The sequence below is a fragment of the Vombatus ursinus genome, unplaced genomic scaffold (assembly GCF_900497805.2).
Source record: "Vombatus ursinus unplaced genomic scaffold, bare-nosed wombat genome assembly UNPS02014798.1, whole genome shotgun sequence".
In the NCBI taxonomy this organism is placed as follows: Eukaryota; Metazoa; Chordata; class Mammalia; order Diprotodontia; family Vombatidae; genus Vombatus; species Vombatus ursinus.
Window position 1 is genome coordinate 19,628,045 of NW_020954576.1, and position 27,648 is coordinate 19,655,692.

A 27,648-nucleotide genomic window follows, 5' to 3' on the forward strand; every position below is an offset into this window, starting at 1 on the left:
TTCAGAAGCCACAGCTATTGGACCTGCAGAAACAGTTGCCAGGCAACAACTCCACTGGGGTTGCTTCCTAAGATGACAGCTACAAACACCAGGCTGAAAGCACCACTATTTCAAAGGATCAGGGTCCTGGGCTGTCTCTACAGGGTTCTAAGGAGAAACAGCAGTCAAGGTGGTGGTTTGAATTGCCTAATACAAGAAAACCTCAATACAGAATGGAACCACAATCAATTGTTTCAGAATGGTACAAAAAAAGGAAAACAGAAAGCATAAAAGAAGTTAGAAGGGAACAAATATTAGAATTTATGGTCAGCACATATTATGATCAGAAGTAATTAGCAGAATAGAAAAACTTGAATCTACAATGGTGAGCCTCTCCAAAAAAGCTAAAGAGAAAACAAGAGTTTTGGAATACAAACACAACCAATCAAAGGGACAACCTGGACAGAGAAGCAAAAAGCAAAAAACATAAAAGAGCTCATGCTCTCTATACAAACAAAAGTCATTGACTTCAGAGACAGGATACACAGAGACTATCCAAGGATCATTTTATCAAATTGCCCAGAACTTCTCTATACAGAAAACAAAGCACCAATTTAAAGAATCCACATATCACCTCCAAAAACAAAAACATAACCCCTGTGTTTCAAACTTCAAGACACTTAAGCCAAATACAACAATTTCAATGACAACCAATTCTGTAGAGAGGAAAAAGGCCTTCAAATACAAGGAAAAGAAATTCAATTAACAAGACTATTCTGCACCCAATAAATACTGCAGTAGGGACAGAATAATATATGCCAAAAAGCAAAGGAGTTCAAAATACAACCCAAAATGGCTTAACTTGTAAATGTGAGACTAATATTCATTTTAAATAGACATTCAAAAAGAGGTATTTGGAGTATTCTAGGAAAACAAACAGATGTGAACAGAATAATGAACCTGCAAATACCTTAAACAATATAAATCTAAGAAAGTTAAATAAATACAACTACCTAGGAAAAAAATAATGAAATAAATTACTCTATCTCTAAAGATGATTAAAAACAACAACAGAGGGACCATTAAGAGTTTTTTTAAAAAAATACATAAGGGGACAAAGATGAAAGTGGAATTTAAAGGAAAAGAAGTGCTGGTAGAAGAACAGGCCTAAAATACCACAATCCTCTTCCCTGCCTCCCTCCTACTGGTGAATCAATATATTTTGTGGAAATAAACTTCAGTATGGGAAAGTGAGTAAAAGGGGAAAAATAACACAGAAGACAGTGGGGGAAAATGCTAATATACACTAGTCATGTTGATGAGTGAAGAACAAAGGAAAGATAACTACAGTAGTTTCTCAGGAAGAAGAGTTATAGGAGAATAGAAGAGATGCCAAAGGAAGGAATTTGGACAAAGGGATAAGAAAGAGAGGGAAAGGTCTCAACCCAATGGGAAGAATGGATCAATGGTACTCCCATGGAGGAGGAGATATATTCTATAATGGGTGATGGGGATATTACAATGAGTCTAACTTGCAGGAAGAGAGAGATCATTTCCTCTGAAAAGTATTAAGCCTCCATGGATAATATTCTGACACAGAAGAAGAGACCTAGGAGCTGCTGGGGGCAACTGGCACCCAGAATGGTGGAAGGACATAAACCTAGAGAAGTAAATACATGGCAAATGGGGGGAAGGGGAAATGAGCATGGGAAGGGCAAGGGGCAGAAACAGACTGCAGAATTTACGACACAGGGAAATATACACCATGAGGCTATACATCTTCTCTCATTTCCCTCAAGAACTGATATATCAAAGAATTAAGTACAACAGAAAAAAGGGATATGGGGGCAAAATTTACAAAGGCAATAATATGGAAATTCATTATTAGAAGGAGCTCAAACTTGGTATTTCAGAAACTATAATGCTATAATGAATACAAAGAGACAAAAAAATAATACAGACCATGAATCAAAGAATATAAGTTCAGAATAGAGAAGAAAAAGAATTATTGAAGGCAAAAAGATAAGGAAATCACTAGAAAAAGGTACAGAAAAGAAAAATACTAACAAAACAAAGTAGGAGGGGAAAAGAGAAGGGATTTTGAATTAACCACTGAATTAAGAGGGAAAAAAGAGGGAAATAATGAGATAACTAAAGGGGGGAAAAAAAAAAGAAAAATCAAGCACTGTGCTAAGATACAATAAGAGGCAAAAGAAGTATCTGTCCTCAAGGAGCTTATAATCTAATGTGAAAGACAATATGCAAACAAATATATTCCAAAAGGCAAAGGAGTTCAAGATGCAACCCAAAATGGCCTAACTGGAAATGTGAAACCACTAAGTGAAACTCCAAAACTCAAAAAAGGATTAGCAGATAAAGGGGGGCAAGGGGAGGAACTAAGGGAGTACAGGGAAGAAAGCCTAGGTATACGGTATCATTAAAAGAATTAAAGAAAAACTAATGTTAGTGATAAAGTATTTACAAAAGATAAAAAGGAACAAAAACAAATCTTAATTCAAGGGAAAAAAAAAATACTTGAGCCGCAAATCACAGGAAAATATAAACTGAACTCTTATAACTTTCAATGTGAATAGATTAAGCAATTGAATAAAATGGAGAATAAAATATTGAAAGATAAGAAAACAAAACTACAATCTGTAGCTTATAAGAAAAACATTTTAAAGGAAAGGCATACATTGAATACATAGGTGAGGCTAGGACAAATTTACTCTGCACTAAGTAAATAAAAAAAAGTAGGAATTGAAATCATGCCATCTGACAAATCAAAAATAAAAATTCATAATACAAACAGAAAAACAAGGAAAATACAATTTAAATAGCTGAAAAACAAAATAGCTAAAGAACTTAACTAACTGAAAGAATATTCAGGATTCTAAGCCCGGTCATCACAACATAACTAAATGACAAAATTACCAAAAAATTTTTATAGAGTTAATGTTACACCAACCAAAATACCAAAGGGTATTTTTCATTATTTTATTTTTTATACTAGCACAGCTAGGTGGCGCAGTGGATAGAGCACCAGGCCTGGATTCAGGAGGACCTAAGTTCAAATCCAGCCTCAGACACATAACACACTGCCTAACCCCCCCCCCCAAAAAAATTTAAATACAAAATAAGAAAAGAAAAAAAAGCATTTCCATGTGCATAGCGGAACGTCAGAGAGAGGATTCAAAATATACAGAAATAAATTTCCATTTCAAGAAAGCCTATATAGGGGCAGCTAGGTTGCACAGTGGATAGAGCATCAGTCCTGAAGTCAGGAGGACCTAAGTTCAAATCTGATCTCAGACATATGATACTAGTTGTGTGACCCTGGGCAAGTCACTTAACCCCAACTGCCTCACCAAAAAAATAAATAAATACATGTTACACATTGTGTTCAGAGCTATCCATTTTTTCTTTGCTTCCTTGTAAGTTTTCTTTTGTTCTCTGTTGTGTACTTCATACTTTCTTCTTTTTTTCCCCTCATTCCTCCCCCAAGAAGGCTACAATTAAGCGTGGGTATATACATGTATGTGTGTATGCATGCATGCATGCATGTAAGTATGTATTTTTGTATATATAAACAGATGTGTATATATATGTGTGTATGTTCGTATATCTGTATATATACATGCATATACACATGTCTATCTAAACCTATATACATATATACATACATACACTTGCATATACATACATATACTTAGATATCTATAATCATTCTCATATATATAGACACATACATTCATATGCATCTATGTAAGATCAAATTATACTTGTTTGTCCTGTTTCTCTGAGGGTGGATATCTTCCCTGATAAGTCCAAATCTTTCCATATTTCTCTAAGTCCACCAACTCATCATTTCCTACATCACAGCAATCTTCCAATCTTATACTGTCTATTTATTTTAAATAGTCTAGAACAATATTGATTAATATGGCTGACATATAATATAGCAAAGGGATTTTTATACAGAGAAAAAAATCATTTGAAGGGGGGAATCTAGATTATCAAAGTAAATAATGAAAAAAGTAAAGAAGAAAGAATAGCACTTCCAGAACTCTACCTTTACTATAAAGCAGCAATCATCACAATCATTTGGTACTGGTTAAAAAATGACAAAAATAGATCAATGGAACAAACTAGACAAGGAAGAATCAGAAATCACAAAACTCAATAGCCCAGTGTTTGATAAATCTGAAAACATAAATCACCTTGGAATAAACTCCCTAAGAACTACTGGGAAAGCTGCAAAGATATGTGGCACAAATTAGACTTAGACTAGTATCCTACATTGTATTACGCAATAAATACAAAATGGTCACACGATTTGAATATTAGAGTGCATACCACAAAAAATTTAGGAAAGAAGCGTATGATATGCCTTTCACAATTACAGGGAAGTTATGAATACTTAACCAAAAAAGGAGAAGAGGCAAAAGCCAAAATAGTTTTGTTTATATGAGATTAAAAAGCTTTTGAATAAAATTACTGCATCTGGAATAATGGAAGCAGTGGACTGAGAAAAAACTCTTTATTTCAAATATCTCTAATTAGGGAATGTTGATCGATTGTTGTTGTTCTTTATCCTTCATTCTCAAAGAGGACCATGACATCAGGGAGGTGATGCTATGACAAGCAAGTGAAATGGATTTAAGTGAGGGAGTGCTGTGCAAAGTCACCAGCCTCACTTTCTCTTCCAGAGCCTTCTAGGTCCAGTGGTGAGATTATAAGGGATTAATTAATTTACTTATTCATAAGGGATAGATATCCAAGATACAGACAAAAGAAAAACATAAGCTCAAACTCTCTTTGCCTACGGATAAATGGTCAAAGGATATGAACAAAGAATTTTCCAAAAAAAAGAACTGCCAACTAGAAACAACCACAGGAAAGAAAGTATCAAATCACTAACTTAATGAGAAATACAGAATAAAACAGCTCTGAAGTTTCACCTCACACACTGTAAAAAGACAAAGAAGACAAAACATAGGAACAGTCAATGCCAGAGGGTTTGTAAAGATAGGCAAATTAATGTATTGCTGGTGTGCCTATAAATTAGTAGAACCATTCTGGAAAACAATCTGGAATAATAATATTATAATTATAATAGCTAAATTTATATAGTGCCTATGTACCAGGCAGTGTGCTAAGTATCATACAAATATCTTATTTGATCCTCACAACAACCCTGAGTGATAGGTGCTATTATTATCCCCATTTTACAGATGAAGAAACTAAGAAAAACAGAGGATAAAATGACTTGCCCAGAATCACACAGTAAGTGTCTGAAGTCAATTCTGAACTCAGATCTTCTTGACTCTAGGCTAGGTGCTTTATCTACTGTGCCACTTAGCTGACCACAAGAGGAAAGAATTGGATACAAAGTAGATGGCCTATCAATTACAGAATGGCTAAACAGATTGGGAAACAAGAATATAGTGGAATATTCCACAAAAATTATAAAATGAAGTACTGAAACATACAAATTGATAGAGTGAAGTAGAACCAATAATAGAATATACACAGTGACTATGAACAATGGAAATGGAAAGACTTTTATTTTTAAAGTGAACAGTATATAATCATAATGAGCAAGCCTGGTCCTAAGGAAGAATTAAAAAAAAAGTACCTGTCTCTCTTTTTTGAAAAGATGGAAAACCTTGGATATAGGACAACGCACATAATGTGTGGCTCAGTTGATATGCTGGTTAGTTTTACTGAACTGCTTTTCTCTTTCTTATTCTTTGTTACATGCGATGGCTCTTTGTGGTAGGGATGGGATAGATATATAGGGAAATGAAAAAAATATAAAATATAAGATATATGATATGTTTATTTATATATTGTTAAATATGCATATTTCTTTATAAAATATACTATAAAAACAAAAGACATCAATAATTTTTTAAGGGTCACATCATTGGACCAGACCCCAAGTTGGTAGCCAACAGAAAAGCAATGAAAAGAGCTGGAAGCAATTCACAAATGTAATAATAATAATAGCTAATATTTATATAACACCTATTACATGTCAGGCACTTGCTAAACACATTATTATCTTATTTGGTACTCACAATAGCCCTGAAAGGTAAGTACTATTATCACAATTTTACAATCAAGGGAGGATTTGAACTCAGTCTTCCTGTCCCTAGGCTCAGCACTCAATCTGCACCACCACCTAAAAATCTGCATAACATTCAGATAAATGAAATTAATTTATTGCCTTGGCAAGAGCTTACTGTTGTTGACCTATATTACAGAGGGGTCTTTACAACAAAAAACAAACAAATGAGAGTATAATTCAAATCACCCAAGATCACATTTAAAACTAAGCTATTATAACCCAATTATCAATTTTAAAAAAGAGTAAATGTGTCTTGTCAGTAACTAATGTAGAAAAATGGAAGCCAGCAACCAAAACTGACCGACTTATCCAGTCCTACATTGCACTAGTAAGTACCTCCTACAGGTCAACTTGCCATCAAAATACCCTAAAAAATTTCAACAAGAATATTGAAATGTTTACAAAGAAATATGAGGAAAAATAACCCATGGACCAAAATCTTCCATGGTTAATTCCAGCAAATATCACTGCAGACTCCAGGTAAGGGACTCAAACACCCCTCAAATTACTAGCTATGTGACCCTAGGCAAGTCATTTAACCCTGATTACATTCATAAAAAAAAAAAGTAAAGGAAAAACTAATAAACAAGACAAATTGAAGGGCAGGTGAGGAAGGAAAGAATTTGACTGAGAGGAAAAAGGGGACAAAATGGCAGAGTAAAGGCAAGGACTTACCAGAGTTCTCCCATATAACCCTCCAGACAAAATAATGCCTCACAACAAATTCTGGAGCAGCAGAATGAACAAAAGGATGGAGGGAAACAATTTTCCAGTCCAAGAAAACTTAGAAGATTGGCAGAAAAGGTTTGTCTCACTTGGGTGAGACTAAAGCACAGTCCAGGGCAGGTGATGCCCAGACAAGCCAGCAACAGGCCTTGGGAATGACTGAATCAGCAAAGGGTGGCTTCTGGAGCTCTCAGCACACAGACAAGGGTAGGTTCTGCAGCCCTAGGGGGTCAGAAAACTGTTCAGAAGGAGATTACAGAGGACCATTTGCTGACACTGAGGACTGTGCTGCATTGCCTATACAGCTCCAGGATGTAGTCTTAGGGCAATGAAGAACAGGACTGGGGAACCTGGTTACAGTTCCAGGGCAGAAAAGAATGCTTCTGGTCACTCACAGAGCAAGGCCCAGGCCAGGAGAGTAGTAAACAAGCCTATCCTTAGATCATACCACCTTAGAAGAAGTGAAAGGAAAAAAAAAAAAGAATTGGCTCTGAAAACAGCAGCTGACAAAAAACCTGAAGCTTGCTCCACACCCCAGGAGCATAGCACAACTTTAACATCAAGTTAAATGTCAAGAAATGGGCTGGAAAAATGAACCAAAAAAAAAAAAAAAACCCTGACCAGAAAAGGTTATTATGATGAATGGAAGATCAAAACACAAATTCAGAAGACAATAATGTGGAAATAGCTACATGCAAAAGTCCCTCCCCCAAAAATGTGAATTGGTCTCAGGCCCAAAAAAATTCATAGAAGAGCTCAAAAAGGAATTTTAAAATCAAACGGGGGGGGGGGGGGGGAGGAAAAACTGGGAAAAGAAATGAGAGTGATACAAAAAAATTATGAAAAAAATCAACAGGAGACACAAAAGGAGACAAAATAATACTCAAGAAATTAAATAATAAGAAATATCAAAGAAAGAATAATATACACACTCATTTGGGTATAGAAATCTATCTTACTCTATCAATTACAGAATGGCTAAACAGATTGGGAAACAAGAATATGGTGGAATATTCCACAAAAATTATAAAATGAAGTACTGAGGAAAGAATAAAAGGAGAGGGCTGATAAAAGGGAGGAAGGAATAAGGGAGACAGTGGTCAGAAGTAAAACACTTTTGAGGAGGGGAGGAGGGGAAAGTACAATAGAAGGAAATACATAGTCATCATAACTCACCCACAAAACAAAAGCTGATAGCAGAATGGATTAAAAACCAGAATCCTGTAATATGCTGAAACACACTCAAAGGAGAAAGATACACAAAGAATAAAGACAGATTAAAAATTAATTGCAAACTAAATAATCTAATCCTAAAGAATGAGTGAGTCAAAGGACAAATCATAGAAACAATCAGGAATTTCATTAAAGAAAATGACAACACAATGAGACATCATGCCAAATTTTGGGGATACAGCCAAAACAGTACTTAGGGGAAAATTTGTCTTTCTAAATGGTTACGTCAATAAAATAGAGAAAGAGAAAATAAACTAATAGGGTTTGTAACTAAAAAACACTGGAAAAAGAACAATGCAAAATCTCCCAATTAAATAGCAAAATGGAAATCTTGAAGAGCAAAGAAGAGATTAATAAAATTGAAAATAAGAGAAAGATTGAACTAATACATAAAATACTGTTATATGAGAAAAAAACAATAAAACAGATAAAACATTGGTTAATTTGATTTAAAAAAAAAAAAAAGAAAACCAAATTACCAGCATCAAAAATGAAAAGGATGAATTCACCACCAAAGAATAGGAAATTAAAGCAACAATTAGTAGCTATTTTGCCTAATTGTATGCCAATAGAGCAATCTAAGTAAAATTGATTAATATTTACAAAAATATGAATTGCCCAGATTAACAAAAGAAGAAAGAGAATACTTAAATAATTCTATCTTAGAAAAAGAAATTGAAATCATATAACAATCTCAATGGATGCAGAAAAAGCCTTTGATAAAATACAGCACCATTCCAATTAAAAAACACTAGAGAGTATAGGAATGAATGGAACTTTCCTTTAAATGAAAAGAAGTATCTATCTAAAACCATCAGCAAGCATTATCTGTACTTGAGATAAGCTAGAAGCTTTCCCAATAAGATCAGGGATAAAGCAAGGGTGCCCATTATCACCACTGTTATTCAATATTGTACTAGAAATGCTAGCTATAATAATAAGAAAAGAAAAATAAATTGAAGGAATTAGAATAGGCAATGAGGAAAGAAAACTATCATTCTTTGCAGACACTATGATATATTTGGAGAATCTAAGAGAATAAACTAAAAAACTAGTTGAAATAATTAACAACTTTCCCTCATTTCTTATCTCTTTTACTTTGGGGTTTTGCTTTATTAGTTCATTTTTATTTTTTGCTTTTATCTAGTTATTTAAACCCTTCCCCCTACATTTTTTTTTTGCTTTACATATGTTCTTTCAAAAATGTTTTCTTTGGGGGGCAGCTGGGTGGCACAGTGGATACAGCACCGGCCCTGGAGTCAGGAGGAAAGGCCTCCTTTTCATTAAATTAAATCCGGCCTCAGACACCTAACACTTACTAGCTGTGTGACTCCAAGTCACTTAACCCCAACTGCCTCACCAAAAAAAAATTAAAAAATTTCCTAATTACATGTAAAACCAATTTTTAACATTTGTTTTTTAAAATTTCTAATTTCAAATTCTCTCCTCTCCCTCCCCTCTCTTCTCACTGAGGTGGTAAGTGATTTGATATAGCTATACATGTGTAGTCATGCAAAACATATATCCAAAATAGTTATGTAGTGGAAAAAAAAAAACAGACCCCCCCCCAAAAAAAATCTCAAGGAAAAATAAAGTAAAAAAAAAAAGCATGCTTTGATCTGAATTCAGACTTCATCAGTTCTTTCTCTGGAGGTAGACAGCATTTTTCATCATAAGTCCTTTGGAATTGTCTTAAATCATTGTATGGCTGAGAATAGCTAAGTTATTCACACTTGATCATCCTACGATATTGTTATTACTGTGTACAATATTCTTGTTTCTGCTCATTTCACTTTGCATTAGTTCATGTAAGTGGGGGGGGAGTTTGAAAAGAGAGCCATCTTTAAAAAAGATTAAACTAAAGTAACTAGTAATTTGTGTTTTCATCAGAAGAGGGGAGAAATAATGACATGATCAAAATATTTAGAGATAAATGGAGGAAAATATAAACCTAACTCTTAGAACTTAAATGAGTGGATTAAGCAATCCAATAAAACAAAAGAGACTGAATAAAAAAACAAAACCTACAACCTGTTGCTTACAAGAAATATATTTACACAACATAAAACTGAGAGGATGGGGGAAAATTACTATGCTTCAAGTGATTACAAAAAGCAGGAATTTCAATCATGCTATCTGACAAAGCAAAATCAAACAGTCAAAAAAATTTAAGGGATAAACGAAGAAACTACGTTATGATTAAAGGAACCACAGACAACAAACCATATAGCAGTAAAATTATATGTTCCAAATTCCTTAGCATCCAAATTAATAAAGGAAACATTAAATGAGATAAAGGAAGACATAGTAACACGATAGTAATGCAAGAGGTCAATATTCCTCTCTCTGTTTTCAATAAATCTAACAGAAAGACATACAAAAGGGAAAATATGGAACTGAAAAAAATACTGGAGAAATTAAAGCTAAAAGATTTATGGTATCTTATAAATAGGACTGAAAAAGAATTCTCAGCACTGCATAGAACTGTTATAAAAATTGACTATGCATTAGAGCACAAAGATCTTAAATACAAAACTACAGAAATAGTTAATATAACCAGAATCCAAACCATACAGACCATAACACAATACATTCACTGACCATAAAACAGTAAAAAACAGCCACTGATTCACTGATTCAACACAAATAATACAGATCCAAATGAAAACTTAACAATGATAAAACATCATACCAAAATTTCTAGAATGCAGCTAATGCACTCCTCAGAGGAACATCATATCCCTGTAAACAGACCTTGACAAAGCAGAAAAACAGAGGCTTAATTAATAGAATATGCATTTTTAAAAATTAGAAAGCCAACAAATAAACAAATGTAAAATAACTACAAAAGAGGAGATATTAAAAATTAGAGGAAAAATAGATTAATTAGAAAAAAATACAGAAAGTATGAATAAAACTAAAAGCCGATTCTTTAAAAATATTAATAAGTTGATAAATCTTTAGTTAATCTGTTTAAAAAGAGGGCAGAAAAGCAAATCAATAAAATAGTACATTATCGAGGTTAAATTACAGAAGAAAAAAAACAAGACAGAGGTCAATGCTAACAAAACTGAGAACACAAAAGAAATAGAGGAATATCTTCAAAGGTATAAAATACTAGATAGAGATCTTAAATATAGATCTCATAAAAGGAAATAGATCTAGCTGTAAAGAAACTACCAAGGAAAAACTACTGGACCTGACAGATTCACAGGAAAACTCTATCAAACTTTTAAAAAGTAATCAGTACTCATACTTCACAAAGGATTCTCCAAAATTAAGGTAAAAAGAACACTCTACCAGAATCTTTTTATGAGACAAATAACACCCTACTACCAAAACCAAAGAAAGATAAAACACAGAAAGAAAACTGTAGGCAAATATTATTAAAGAATATTAACTCAAAAATTTTTAAACAAAATCCTGTCAGACTACAGTGATTTATCCAAGAATCATTTATTATGACCAAGTGAGATTTCTATCAGCAATGCAACAATGGCTCAATATTAGTAAAACAATCAATATAATTACAACCAAAATACAAAAACCCACATCTCAATAGATGTAACAAAAGTCTTTGACAAACTATAGTATTTTTATGCTAAAAATGTAACAAAGCATAGACACCAAGTAACTTTTTTGTAACATTATAAAAAATATCTAAGATCAAAAGCAAGTATCATAAACAATAGGGATACACTAAAACCTTTCCCAATAAAGATGGAAGTAAAGCAAGGAAATCCACCCTCCCCACTATTATTTGATACAGCTCTTCAAATGCTATCAATAAGACAAGAAAAAGAAACAAAAGGAATAAATATAAGTAAAGAAGAGATAAAATTCGGCGCAGTGGATAGAGCACTGCCCTAGAGTCAGGAGAACCCAAGTTCAAATCCGGCCTCAGACACATGATACTCACTAGCTGTGTGACCTTGGGCAAGTAACTTAACCACAATTGCCTCACCCAAAAAAAAAAAAAACAAAAACACAAGGACATAAAATTATCCCTATTTGCTGATGTTATCATCACACACTTGGAAAACCCTAGGGAATTAGCAAAGAAACTCAGACAATTAATAGTTTCAGCCAAGTCGCACGCTACAAAATAAATTCTCAAAAAAAAATGGAATTTCCATCTAATGACAAAACCCAAGAAGAAAAAATAGAAAGGGAAATCCCATTCCAAATAACTACAAAATATATAAAATACCTGGAAACAAAGTAGATGCCCATCAAATGGGGAATGGTTAAAGCAATCATAGCACATAAATGTAACAGAATGTTGTTATTTAGTCATTTTTCAGTTGCAGCCAACTAATTGTGACCCCATTTGGGGTGTTCGTGACAAAGATACTGGAGTGGTATGCCATTTCCTTAACCAGCTCATTTTACAGATGAGGAAACTATAGCAAACAGGTGACTTGTCCATGACATGACAGGAATGACTATGATGATGAAAAAATAAGAAGACCAGTAAAAACATTTTTTAAAAAAACAAAATATCTTAAATAAAATCATTAGTTCAATTATAAAAACTCAAGTAATCAATGACTCTTCAGGGAACAGTTACAGTAAAGCAAAGAGTACAGGGAAACAGCTCACAAGGGAATTAGACCCAATGTGATAGAAGAGGAAGCAGTATAACCCAGCTTTCCCCCATGACAATACCAGAGAAATCTAAAAAACACACCAGACAAAGCCCTGATCAAGAAATCCACGGGAAAAAATCAGTTAAGTTTGTTGTTTGTTTGTTTGAAGGTACAGGGAAGTATCAGTAGAAGAAATATCAGAGAGGTTAGTGGACACTGAACTTGATCTGGAAAGAAGCATGCTTTAACATGGAGCCTTCCAGCATAGGGAATAGATGAGGGCTACTAGCTGTTCAGCGGGACAAGAAGAGGTCCCAGATCTGGGAAAGAGGGTCTTAATCTTATGCAGGGAGCAGGAACAGATGTCAGCTGGAAGCTCTATCACTCATATACCTGAGCTGCATCTCAGATGAACTACAGACTACGGAGGGGACCTAAGGATGGCCATCTTAGGCACTCAGTGGTCTTGAGCCTTGTGCTGTGTAACTAGGAAGAAGCAAGTACAGATGCAAGCCGCACCTTTATAGGGCTCTGGCTTCAGGAGCTGTGCAAAATATCAGATCCAACACCATGCTCAGTCTGAAACCTTTAGTGGAATAATCAGGACAGGAAACACAGATCAAAAGACCCTTTTAGGAACCCAGCACAAAGGCCTCACTCATCTGGCAGGCCAGCAGCTAAACCCCACACCTAGGGGAAGCCAACAGGGAGTCTCCACACCCCCACACACACAAGCTAGAAAGGTAATCTACCCTCCAGTGAAAGCAAGCAGCTAAGCCTTGAAGCTCAGTGAAATCCAACAGTAAGACCCTGATCCCCAATACAAAAAGCTTGGGACCACACACGACCAGAACCCAACTCTCACACAAAAAGACCAAGTCACAAAAAAGGCAAAGAAAATGAGCAAATGACAAAACAAGAAGTTGACTATAGAAAGTTACTATGATGACAGGGAAGATCAAGGCATAAACTCAGAAAAGGACAATAGTGTCAAAATGGCTACATGTGAAGTCTCAAGGAAAAATGTAATTGGGTCTCAGGCCCAAAAGGAATTCCTGGAGGAGCTTAAAAAGGATTTTAAAAAGCAAATTAGAGAAATAGAATAAAAATTGAGAAAAGAAATGAGAATAATGTAAGAAAATCATGAAAAAAGTCAATAGCATGGAAAAAGATATAAAAAAAATTTACCAAGGAAAATAATTTCCTAAAAAATAGAATTGGCCAAATGGAAAAGGAAGTACAAAAGCTAACTGAAGAAAATAACTCCTTAAAAATTAAAATTGAGCAAATGGAAGCTAATGGCTCTATCAAACATCAAGATATGGTAAAACAAAATAAAAAATGTAAAAAAAAAAAAAAAGAACAAAACGTAAATTTCTCATTGGAAAAACATCTGACCTAGAAAACAGACCCAGAAGAGATAATATAAGAATTATTGGACTACCTGAAAGCTATGATTTAAAAGAAAAAAGCCCAGGAAACATATTTCAAAAAATTATCAAAGAAAAAGGCCTTGATTGATACATTTGAACCAGAGGGCAAAACAGAAATTGATAGAATCCACTGATCGCCACGTGAAAAAGATCCCAAAATGAAAACTCTCAAGAACATCACAGCCAAATTCCAGAGCTCACAGATCAAGGAGAAAGTACTGCAAGCACGCAAAAAGAATTCAAATATCGTGGAGCTAGCCACGATTACACAGGATTTGGCAACTTCCTTAAAGAAGCAAAGAGCTTGGAATATGATATACCAAAAGGCAAAGGAGTTAGGATTAAAACCAAGAATCATCTACCTAGCAAAACTGAGTACAATCTTTCAGGGGGGCAAAATGGAAATTTAACGGACTTTCAAGCATTCCTAATTAAAAGACCAGAGCTGAATAAAAAATTTGACCTCCAAATACAAGATTCAAGGAAAACATAAAAAGGTAAAAAGGAAACAAGAAAGAGAAAACATAAGAAATTCAGTAAGGTTAAACTGTTTATATTTCTATATGTCAAGATAACATTTGTAACTCTTAAGAACTTTATTACTAAAACAGCAATTAAAAGGAGTCTACCGCATTTCACACATAATCATTGTCTCCACATAATCACTGCACTTCCCCCCCCAGTCCAAAAATTGGTTTATAAACCTTTCATCGCGTAATTATCACATGGTATAATTCTGTTCATCACACCTCTCAAAAGGTAAACAGAGCAGCACTGTAATCACCAGTGGCATATGCATACACATTTATCTCTCTCATGCACTGAGACTCACGAGCCTGGAATTCTCACTGCACGCGCATCATCAGTGTATTTCCAAAAGCCGAGTTGTGTGGTTTGCTTAGAGCACTGAAGTATTAACAATATTGTCACTTAACCCAATGAAGAGCAGTAGGTGGAAGGGGAGCGGGCAGGCGAAGCTGCCATGAGTAAGTCACATGATATGGTAAGACTTGCATATTCCCACATAGCTAAACTACACAGTTTGTCAGCCAATGACACATTAACATGTAAAGCACTTCTTTCTGATTATGGGTAAATATAAAAAGTATTCTGAGGACTTTAAGTTGAAAGTGATTGTTTATGCTGAACAGCATGGAAACAGAGCTGCAGAAAAGAGAGTTTTCAGTGAGTGAAAAGTTGGTGTGAGACTGACAGAAACTAAAAGACAAGTAATACCACCACAAATCTTTCTGAGCTTCACATAATGGTCGCACTCAACTTTTTTGCAAGAAATTTGGCATAAAATCTGTGATTATTATGAGGTGAAATACGGTATGTAGACAGAGGGTATGAATATAAAGTGACTTTGAGACGATACCTCCAAAAAAATTTAAAATAAAGAGGTGAGAAAGAAAATTGCCCTGGAAAAGGGGGGGAAACAAATTCAATGGAGCAAATTATTCTATATAAAAAAGGCATGAAAAAGATACTATAATGGAGGGGAAAATGGAGGGGTGATGGGCAAAAAGCTTAACTCTTATTCTCATCAAAACTGGCTCAAAGAGGGAGTAATATACACATTCAGTTGGCTATAGAAATCTATCTTATCCTATGAGAAAGTAAAAAGAGACAGGAATAGAAGGAGAAGGATAGAGTGAAAAAAGGGAGGGTAAATTGGGGAAGGCGGTGATTAAAAGTAAAACATTTATGAGGAGGGAAAGAGTGGAGAGTAAGAAAGAGGAGAGGATAAACAAGGGGAAAATAGCATGGAGGGAAATACACAGTTATCATAACTATAAATGTGAATGGGATGAACTCACCAATAAAACAGAAGTGGATAGCAGAATGGACTAAAAACCAGAATCCTACAATATGTTGTTTACAAGAAACACATTTGAAGCAGAGAAACACACACACACGGTAAAGAGAAAGGGCTGGAATAAATGTATTATGCTTGAGCTGAAGCAAAGAAAGTAGGGGTAGCAATATAATCTCAGACAAAGCAGAAGCAAAAAAGATAAGGAAACTATATCTTCCTGAAAGTTTACAATAGACAATGAAGTTATATCAATACTAAATATATGTACCAAATAGTATAGCACCTAAATTTTTGAAGGAGAAGCTGAATGAGTAACAGGAGGAAATAGATAATAAAACTGTACTAGTGGGGGACCTCAACCTTCCCCTCTCTAAATCTAACCAAAAAATGAAAAAGAAAGAAGTTATGGAGGTGAATAAAATTCTGGAAAAATTACATATGATAGATCTCTGGAGAAAACTGAATGGGAACAGAAAGAATATGTCCTTTTTCTCAGCAAATATATGGCACCTACACAAAAACTGACCATGTGTTTGGACATAAAAATCTCACAACCAAATGGAGAAAAACAGAAACAGTTAATACATGCTTTTCAGATCATAAGGCAATAAAAATTACATTCAATAATAAACAATGAAAACAGAAATTAAAATTAAATTGGAAATTAAATAATTCAATCCTAAAAAAATAAGTGGATCAAAGAACAAATCATAGAAACAACTGATAATTTCAATAAAGAAAATGACAACTAAAAATAAATTAATTTTTAAAAAAATTTTTAATGTACAGCCTATATCAGACTGCAGGCCATTTTGGGGAGGGGGGAAATTTTAGAACTCACAATCTTCAATTTTAGAACTCACAATCTTCAAGTGAATGCTGAAAATTAAAAATAAATAAATTGTTAATTAAATTATATGTGTGAATAAAAATTTTTTAAAAAGAAAGAAAATAACAACAATGAGACACCATGCCAAAATTTACGGGATGCAGCCAAAGCAGTACTTTGCGAAAATGTTCATCTCTAATTGTTTACATCAATAAAATAGAGAAAAGCAGATAATGAACTGGGCATGCAACTAAAAAAAGAGAAAAAAAACAAATTATAAGTCCCTAATTAAACACCAAATTGGAAATCCTGGAAAAAAATGGGAAAAGAAATGAGAGTTATGGAAGATTTGGAAAGGGAGTTAACAGCATGGCAAAAGAGGCATAAAACCTTAACCAAGTAAAAGATTACTTGAAAATTAGAAGAGGACAAACAGAAGCTAACAACTCCTTGAGAAAATAAGAAATATTAAAACAAAGTCAAAAGACTAAAAGAAGCAGAAGAAAACATAAGACATTGCATATAAAAAAATAACTGATTGGGAAAGCAATCAAGTAAGGATCATTTAAGAAGCAATGGACTACCTAAAAGTCATCACCAAAAATAAATAAATAATCAAAATAAATCTTTAACATATTTCAAGAAATCATAAAAGAAAACTGCCCAAATTTCTTTCACTATATGACAAAGTGAAAACAGAAAAAATCTACCAGTCATCTCATGAAATAAATCCACATACAGTATTCCATTCTCCTGATTTTTAATATATTCCATCTCCAGCATTTTCACTGGCTACTGCCCAAGCCTGGAATGCTCTCCCTCCTCTTCTCTACCTCCTAGCTTACCTGGCTTCCTTTAAGTACCAAGAAGCTAGTCAGGAGCATGCAACATTTAGCAGCCACACCTATATAGTAGGAGAGATCTTAGAATATGATTTTCCAGAAGGCAAAAGATATTGGCTTACATTGAAGAACACTTCACCCAACAAAATTTTTCTACAAGGGAAAAAATGAACCTTTAATGAAAGTGAGGACTTTCAAGCAATCCTGATGAAGAGACCAGAACTGAGTACCAACACAAGTGAAGATATAAATTAAAAAGCAAACACAAATAAGCAATAGTAAGAGACTAAACAAGAATGGATTATTTACATTTTAAAATGAAGAGTATATTATAACGTGTTCCCTCTGAACCCAATCATCAGGAGTCACAGAAGGAGTCTAATAAAAGAGTCTGAGGGGGGTTTTGTTATATTTTGTTATGATTTTAACATAAGAAAGGAAAACAAGGGTGGAAAGGAATATAGTGGGGGTGGAATATAGAAAGAAGAAAGGTGAGGGAAATTATTTCACATAATTGGTGTGCACAAGTAGAAGACTATACAACAAGGTAGTGGTGGTGGAGGATGACACCTTATTCTCATCAAAATTGGTCAAAAAAGGAAAGAATACATACACAGGAGCAGAAATGCATTTCATTTAGCAAGGAAACAAGAGAGAAAAGGTAGAAGGAAGTAGGGAAGAAGGGATTAAGCAGGAGAATAGATTAAGGATTTAATCCTAAAACAACAATAACAACACATTAATCCACTAAGTGTGGATTCCAAAGAGAGATTTAAAAGAAAATAAAGGGTAAGAACTTATGACTGGACTCTGGGCCATGGAAAGAGAAGAGGGGAAAGTGAAGAAAAGCAGACTGCAACAAACCCAGAGCATTAGTGCTACTTCTGGCTTACTATCTTCCTCATAAAGTTGGGTCAGGAAACAAATAATGAAAAAGATAAAAGAACAGAATGGAGGAAGATCGATAATTAGTGATCATAACTGTAAATTGGATGAATTTACCCATAAAATGAAAGAGGATAATAGCTTGAATTACACAGCAGAATCCAAGAATAAGTGGTTTTCAAGAAGGATATTTAAGACATAAAGATTCAGAGTTAAAATGAAGAGTTGGAGGCAGCTAAGTGGTGCAGTGGATAGACCACTAGCTCTGGAGTCAGGTGAACCTGGGTTCAAATTTGGCCTCAGACATTTGATACTTACTAAATGTGTGACCATAGGGAAGTCACTTAAGCCCGACTGCCTCACCAAAAAAAAAAAGTTAGGGCAGCTACGTGGCACAGTGGATAGAACATCCGCCCTGGAGTCAGGAAGACCTGAATTCAATCTCAGGCACTTGGCACTTACTAGCTGTATGGCCCTGGGCAAGTCACTTAACCCTATTGCCTAGCCAAAAACAAACAAACAAAAAAAAAAAACCAATAAAATAAAGAGTTGGAATAAATCTATTCTGTTTCAAGTTTAAAAAAAAAAAGGCACTGGGAGCAATTATAACCTCAAATGATTTAATTAAAAGAAATAAATAAGGAAACTACATTTTGCTGAAAGGTACAATACATAATGAATTAATATCAATATTAAACATACATGTACCAAATGGCAAAGAATCTAAATACTTCAAAGTTAAATGAGTTATAAAGAGAAAGAGACAGTAAAAGTACAGTAGTGGGGAATCTCAATTTACTCCTTTTGAACCTAAATAAATCTAACAGGAAAAAAAACCCTAAATCTAATAAAGAAGCTAAAGACTTGAATAAAATTTTAGAAAAGGTAGATATCACATACCTATGGGAATCATTGAATGGGGAAAGAAAAAACATATATTTCTCCACTGTGTGTAGCACCTTTATAAAAATCAGTCATATACTGGAACATAATGCTTCACAAACAAATGTGAAAAAACAAATAAATTAAGCAAATCTTTTATGGAACACAATGCAATAAAAATGATATCCAATACAAGGCTGCTGAAATTATTAAAAATTCATTAGAAACTAAATAACTTAATACTAAAAAATTGGCAGATCAAAAGAAATTGCAGAAAAATAGACAATTTCATTAAAGATGACAACAATGACATAACATACCAACTACATGCAACATACTGCATTTCTAGAATGTAGCCAATGCAATTGTTAGGGGAAATTTTCTATCTCTAAATACTTTGAGTAATAAAAAAGAGAAAGAAATAATCAACAAATGGGGCATGACAGCTACATGACCCTAGGCAAGTCACTTAACCCCAAGTGCCTCACAAAAAAAAAAAAAAAGATTGGGGCATGAACCTTAAAAAAAAAACTACAAAAATCAACAAATTAAAAAAAAATTAAACACAAAATAGAAATCCTGAAAATAAAAGAGATTAACAAAACTGAAAGCAAAAAAAAAAGAAGAAATAATAAAACTGGAGCTGGTAATAAAATAGACAAACCACTGGCTACTTTAATTTTCAAAGAGGGAAATCAAATTACCAATAACAAAAGATGAAAAAGGTGAAATCACAATAAATGAAGGAATAAACAAAAATATTAGAAACTATGTTGCTCAATCATATGCCAATAAACTCAAAATCTAAGTGAAATGGATGAATTCTTACAAAAACAAAATGCCAAGATTAATAAGAGAAACAAATAGTGGACTTAATTTAAGCCAGTCTCAGAAAAAGAAACTGAAAAGGTCATAAATGAGCTACCAAAGACAAAAACCTTGGAACCAAATAGATTTACAAGTGAATTCTTTCAAATACTTAAAAAAAAATCAATTCTAACATATATAATGTTTGGAAAAACAAGAAAAAGAAGGTGTCTTACCATGGTCCTTCAGGAATCAAATACAGTGTTGATACTAAAATCAGGGAGTATCAAAACAGAAAAAGACCAATACCCCTAATGAATACTGAGCAAATATTTTAAGTATACTTTTAGCAAAGAAACTAATTTTTTTTGACTAGGTAAAGAGGACATTCTCTGCCTCATTTTTCATTAAGCCTTAATTACTGAATGCGAATTGCCTCAAACTGAGACTGTTAAAGACCTTAGCTTGAAAAGGCCAATGTCCCCCACTGCATCCTGGCCCATCTCCAGCTGTCCTGATCTATATCTGGCCAATGGACCTAGATGGCGCCAGAGGAGAAAGTGAGACTGGTGACTTTGCATAGCCCTCCCTCACTTAAATCCAATTCACTTGCATGTCATGGCATCACCTCCCAGATGTCATGGTCCCCTTGGAGAATAAAGGACAAACAACAACAACAAAATATATTACAAAGACATGACTCTGACCAGCTTCTTTTTATATAAGGAATGTAGCACGGTTTATTATTTAAAAAAAAACACATAATTGACTATATTAATAACAAAACCAACCAAACTTATATCATTAGACCAATAAATGCAGAAAAGGCTTTTGGCAACATATAGCTCCTTTTTTATTTTAAGAAAAAAAAAACACTTGAAAGCACTGGAATAAACAGATCTTTCCTTTATACAGTTTCTATCTAAAACCAAGAGCCAGTATCATATGTAATGGGAATAAATTAGAGGCCTTTCCAGTAAGATCCAGGGTAAGCCTAGGATGCTCAATATCATCACCACTTTTTTTTTTAATAGAATGTTAGAAATGCTAGCCATAGCATTAAGATAAGAAAAAGAAATTGAAGGAATAACTAAAGAGGAAACAAAATTTTTTGCAGATAAGATGGTAGTTTATTTAGAAAACCTGAGAACCAACTAAAAACATAAAATGAAACAATAACTTCAGCAATGTTGAAGATAAAATACAAAGCCCCATAAATCATCAGCATTTTTATAGGTTACCAATAAAATCCAGCAGGAAAAGAGAAATTTCATTAAAAAAAAAAACCTACAGAATCTACAAAATATTTAGGAGTCCACTTTCTAAGAGATACACAAGAATTATATGAGTATAGCCACAAAATACTCTTTATACAAATATAGATATAAATATTATCAGAAATAAATTGCTCATGGGTAGATCATGCCAATATAATAAAAACTCCCTAAATTTACTTATTCAATGCCATACAAATAAAATTACCAAAGGACTGCTTTATAGAACTAGAAAAATAACAAAATTCATCTGAAAGAGCAAAAGGTGAAAAATCTCAAGGGAAATAATGCAAAATCAATGAGAAGAAGAGGGCCTAGGAGTACTAGAACTCACACTATACTACAAAGCAGCAATCATCAAATGATTTGGTACGGGTTAAAAAAGAGGTCCATCAGTGGTACAGATTAGATATACAACTTGTGAAAGCAAATAAGCACAGTACTTTTGTGTCTGATGATGATGATAATAACAACAACAACAACTTCTATATAGTGCTTACTATGTGCCATTCACTGTGCCAAGCACTTTACAATTATTATCTCATTTGATCCTCATAAGTCTGAGAGTAGGTGCTATTATTATCCCCATTTTACAGATGAGGAAAATGAAGCAAATAGGGGTTAAGTGACTTGTCCAAGGTCACAGAGCTAGTGTGTGAGGGCAGAGTTGTACTCGGGTCCTTTTGACTTCAGGCCCTTTGCTCTATCTACTGTGCCACCTAGCTGCCCCTGTCCCTTTGATAAACCCAAATATCCCAGATTTTGGGATAAGAAGTGTATTATTTGACAAAAACTGCTAGGAAAATTGGAAGGCAGTCTGGCAGAAGTTAGATATAGACCGACATCTCACACCATATACCAAGATAAGCTCCAAATAGGTACATGACTTTGACATAAAGAATGACATCATAAACAAATTACAGGAGCAAGGAAGAAATTACCCTTCAGATCTATGGATAGAGGACACAGTATAAACAAAGACAAAACGGATCATTTTGATTACATAAGATTAAAAGATTTTGCACAAACAAAATTTATGAAGCTAAAGATTAGATGAGAAATGGTAGTTAGGAAAAATGTTTGCTGCAAATTTCTTAATAAAGGTCTGATTTTCAAGATATATAAGGAATTGACTCAAATGTATAAGAATAAGAGCCATTCCCCAGTTGAAAATTAGTCAAAGAATATAAACAGAAAATTTTCAAAAACAGAAACCCAGGTTATAAATTGCCATGTGGAACAATTCTCTAAACAATTAATAATTGGAGAAATACAAATTAAAGCAACTCTGAGGTTCAACCTCACACCCATCAGTTTGGCAAAGTTGACAAAAACAGAAATGACCGATGCTAGAGGGACTATGGGAAAACAGAAGCATTAATGCTCAGTTAGTGGAGTTGTATATTAGTTCAACCATTCTGGAAAGTAATTTAGAATTATAACTAAAGAATAGAACACATATACTCTTTGACCTAGTAATACCACTATTAGGTCTATAATGCCAAAATTAAAAAAGGGTGGGGGTGAGGGGAAGGACCCCTATGTACAAAAACCATTTATAGTAGCTCTGTGGTGGCAAAGAACTGGAAAGAAAAAGGGTGCTCATCAATAGGGGGATGGCTAAACAAAATGTGATGGAATACTATTGTGTTTGAAGAAATGATGAAGAGTAAGGTTTTAGAGGAACCTAGGAAGATTTCCTAGAGTTTGTATAAACTGACACAGCAGTGAACAAAACCAGAACAATTTATATAACAACAACATTATAAATAAGGAAACACACTTACTAAGTATTTACTATGTGCCAGGCACTATACTAAGTGCCAAGAATACAAATACAATCAAAAATAAAGTCATAAACAACTTAGAAAAATTTAAGAACTCCAATCAACATATAATGACCAACCACAATTCCAGAAGACTTATGGTGTAACATGCTACTTAATCACTGCTAGACAGAGAGGTGATATACTCAAGGTACAAAACAGGACACAGATTTTGGGCATGGCCAATGTACAAATGTTTTGCTTGACTATGCACATTGGTTACAAGGGTTTTATTTGTCTTTCCTTTTCAATGCGGAAGTGAAAGGTGGATTGAAAGGAAGTCATTTTTGGTTAATGAAAAAAAAAAAAGAGTGAACTGTAAGAAAGTAAAAACATTAAGTATAGGTTGTTCCTCCCTATCTCCCCCAATTACTAAATTTTTTTGGACCGGTCCTCAAATTTCATTGATTTATGGAACCTTTTTCATGAGGAAACTCAATCTACCAATGAAGGCTGACACCAGCTCTGCAAGTTAGTATTAAGAGAATTAGCTGGAACACAATGAGGTTAAATCACTAGCTCAAGGTCACATGTTTAATTTCTATATATTCTGTGAATGTATGTATTACTATAAAACTTTTGAATCATCCCTAGTAATAGAGAAAAATGTAAGCAAAACCCAAACCACAAGGAAACTACTTCTGATAAAATATGTATAATACTATACTCATGCTCCCCTCTTCTCTCTATTAACAGGAAAAAGGTATGTTTCTTCCTCTTTTCTCTGGTACCAAGATTGATCATTGCAATTAATTTGATACTGACAAGATTTTACATTCCTTTACATTGTCATAAATACAAGGATAACTCTTCTTTTACGACCAAAGAAAAAGGGGAGATTGAATGATGATAAAGAGAAGTTTCGAGGAAAAAAAGAAATAGGTCCAAGGAGTACACTTTTGCAAGGCCTCAATCCTTTATGTGATGGAAGCTATTACAACAGTAACAGTTATCATTTATATGGTTCTTTATAGTTTGCAGAGTGCTTTACACGTGCAATTTCTTTAAGTCTCTAACTTTGAGCTTCGTCCTGCACAAAGAACAGAAAATGAAGTAGCAGAGAAATGACAAAATTTAAATCACATAAGAGAAAAAAAAATTCCTATTGCGACTATCTATTAAAGAAAATAGTTTCTCAAGAAGCCACGTATTTGAAATCTGTTCGTTTCTTCCGATGCACAAGTGAAGAAGGCAACTCTTTGTCTTAACCCTGCAGCTTGAAAAGGTAAAACTAGACATCTTTTTTAAAAGACTGCTGCCCCAATTTTACACTTCTCTAGCATGGATGTGACTGCAGTCAAAACAGATTATGAAGGACAAGTCAAGAAGCTGCTAAAATTAATGGAAAACTCCCCATTTTACAGATGAAAAAACTAAAGCTGAGATAATTTAATTGAGCAGCAAATAAGTATCAAAGACAAAATTTGATCCCAGGTCTTCATATCCTAAGCTCTAACACATCATACAGTCATTCCAAGTCTAAGTGATCTATTATAATTTGAGCAGGGATATGACTTGTGTGTTTAAGGAGATGTTCTGGAAAAGGGATGCAACACTCACTTTGGAGAATGAGAAAAGGGAGTCAATAAGATTCAATGAGATTGTCAAGAAGTAGCAAAGCCCCAGTTAAGGGCAGGCACCATAAATTTTTGTGAGTAAAATAAAATCTGTTTTGTGACATCCTTCAGAAACAGCTTGGCTATGACCAAGAGACACTGGATAGTGAGGGACTATCCCAAGATGAGGATTAGCAGGTCAGGAGCAAAATACTACCATCCTTCTAGTCACCCAGTTTCATACTTGGAGCCATCTTAGACTCTTCTCTTTCATCCCATAAATCCCATCAGACGCCAAATGTTGGTAATTTTGCCTCCACAACTTTCATATGTCTCTTATCACTTCTTGCCTTAACTATTGCCACAGCCTCTTAATTAGTTCTCGAGCCTACAGTCTCTGCCCTCTCCAATCTATCCTGTCACAGGGATATCCCTACAGCTCTCACTTTATTACTCCCAAATCAAGAAGCTTCAGTAGTTAATGTTTCTCAAACACAACACAAAGTCCATATATCAAATGTCTCTCCAGTCTAGTCATCCCCCATTCATTTGTCAAATTGATCCTAAAACAGATGCAACCATGCTACCCCACTATTCAACTAAACTCCAGTGTTTCTCTATCACCTCTGGGATCCAATACAAAATCTTCTGATGGCATTCAAAAACTTTTATAAGTTGGCCCTCAACTACTTTCCCAGTCTTCTTACATTTTATCCCAAGGCACTCTAACACTGACCTCCTAGCTGTTCTTCCTACAAGACAGTGAGTTAATTGTTTATTTCTCATCATTTTACTCTAATCCTCCTAATAGTTTATTCTGATCCTCCTTTTGTGTGTTGAAATCCCTTCATAACCTAGCTCCCTCCTAGGCTTCCAGTTTTCTTACACCTTACTTCCTGCCCCAACTCCCTCGTACTCTTCAATACAACAACACTACCCTCCAGGGTCTCCCAAGAATAAGACACTCCATGTCTCAGCTCTGTGCATCTTCTCCAGCTGTCTCCCTTGCCTAGAATGTTCTCTCTCTTCATTTCCACCTCCTGGCTTCCTTTAAGTCTCAGATAAAATCCTATCTTCTAGAAGAAGCCTTTTCCATTCCTCTTTAATGCTAATGGCTTCCATCTATTGATTATCTCCAATTTATTATGTATGTATCTTGTTTGTACATAGTTGTTTGACACATCTCTGTCAAACTGTGAGCTCCTTGAGAGCATGAACTATTTTTTGTCTTTCTTTGTATCCTCATTACTTAGCATAGTACTTGATACTAAATGCTTGTTGACTTGTTTGGCCTTTAAGTCACAGAACTAGATCTAGATATAGAGCTGGACCTAGAAGCGACCTCCGAGACCATCTAGCCCAAACCCCTCATATTTCATCTTCTTACCTTTACTGGTATCTTCTCCCATCCTCTTCTCTACTTCTTGGAATCTCTAGACTACTTTCAAAGATAGGCTCAAGTGTTACCTCCTACAGAATTTCCCAAGATGTTAGTGCTCTTTTCATTCCTCTAATATTTATTAATATTTACATTTATTTTGTACCTATTTTATATTTAATTATCTGAGTACAGACTGTTTCTCTTCCAAGTAGAATGTAAGGTCCTAGAGAACAGGGGATGCTTTATTGTCTTTTTCTCTTTCTTTTCTCTCATTCATTTCTTTTTTTCTGTTTCATTTTTCTCTTTTCTTTCTCATTCTTTTTCTTCCTTTCCTTTTGTCTTTGTTTCCAAAGTGCCTGGCACAGTACCTACAGCAATTAATAAATAGCTTGTATGTTCAAGTGAGGTGGTGAAAAGAATTTCATCTAAATTCCAGTATATGACCATAAGATTTAGATATCTTAGAAACTATCTTTCTCAACTCTCATTTTCAAGATGAGGAAACTGAGGCCCAGAAAAAATAAGTGATTTGTCCAACATCACAGAACTAGCACAGAACCAGGATTCAAACTTAGGTTTTCTGATCCCAAAACTAATATTCTTCCCGCTACAATCTAATATGTTACCTACTTTAAAAACCATTCTATATTTCAGACTTATTTTAGTCTCAAGTAGCCCAAGTAAATGAGCTAAATAAAATACAACTAAATAGCAATAAAATAAAATAAAACACAGCTAAATAGCAAAGATCCAGAGACATTCTTTATTCCAGAAGTAAATAAATGCCATATTTTCTTAAAGTATATTACTGCATGCAACCACTCTGGCTTTTAAATAGTACTAAAGAATTGGTTTCATGTCCCTTTGAGAATTTCTCTTTTCCTCAAAAGTACAGTATAGGGGATAAAAAAAATTTCCTGATGTGGCACTTTACATTCTATCTAAGTTCTTGGAAAAGTCCTTAGAGATTATCAAAAACTACCAGTTAATTTTATAGATAAGAAAATTAAGAGGACAGTGCCTTGCCCAAGATTTAAAAAGGCAGGATTTGAACCCAGGTCTTATGATTCCAAATCCAGTACTCTTTCCCCTGAACACAATAATTTTGTGAAGTTGGTAGCAGTAGATAGTAAATTTTCCATTTTGCAAACAAGGAAACTACTCAATGAAGTACAGTATCATACTCCAAGGACTCACAGCAAGTTAGCAGTGAATCAATGCCTTCTGACTTTCAATAACAATTATCAAATGGTGCTGAACTTTTTTCACACATAAGTGACAACCAGATTCTCACCAGTCCAATAAAAGCCAGTATTTTTAATATGCCAACTATAACCACTGAGTACACAAATTTTGCTGTAGCAAAAATTTTACTGAAGTCCTCTAGTTATGCCTTAATTCCTTATCTAGAACAAAGAATTATTTAGCAACTATCAAAGTTTTTTGATGTTATG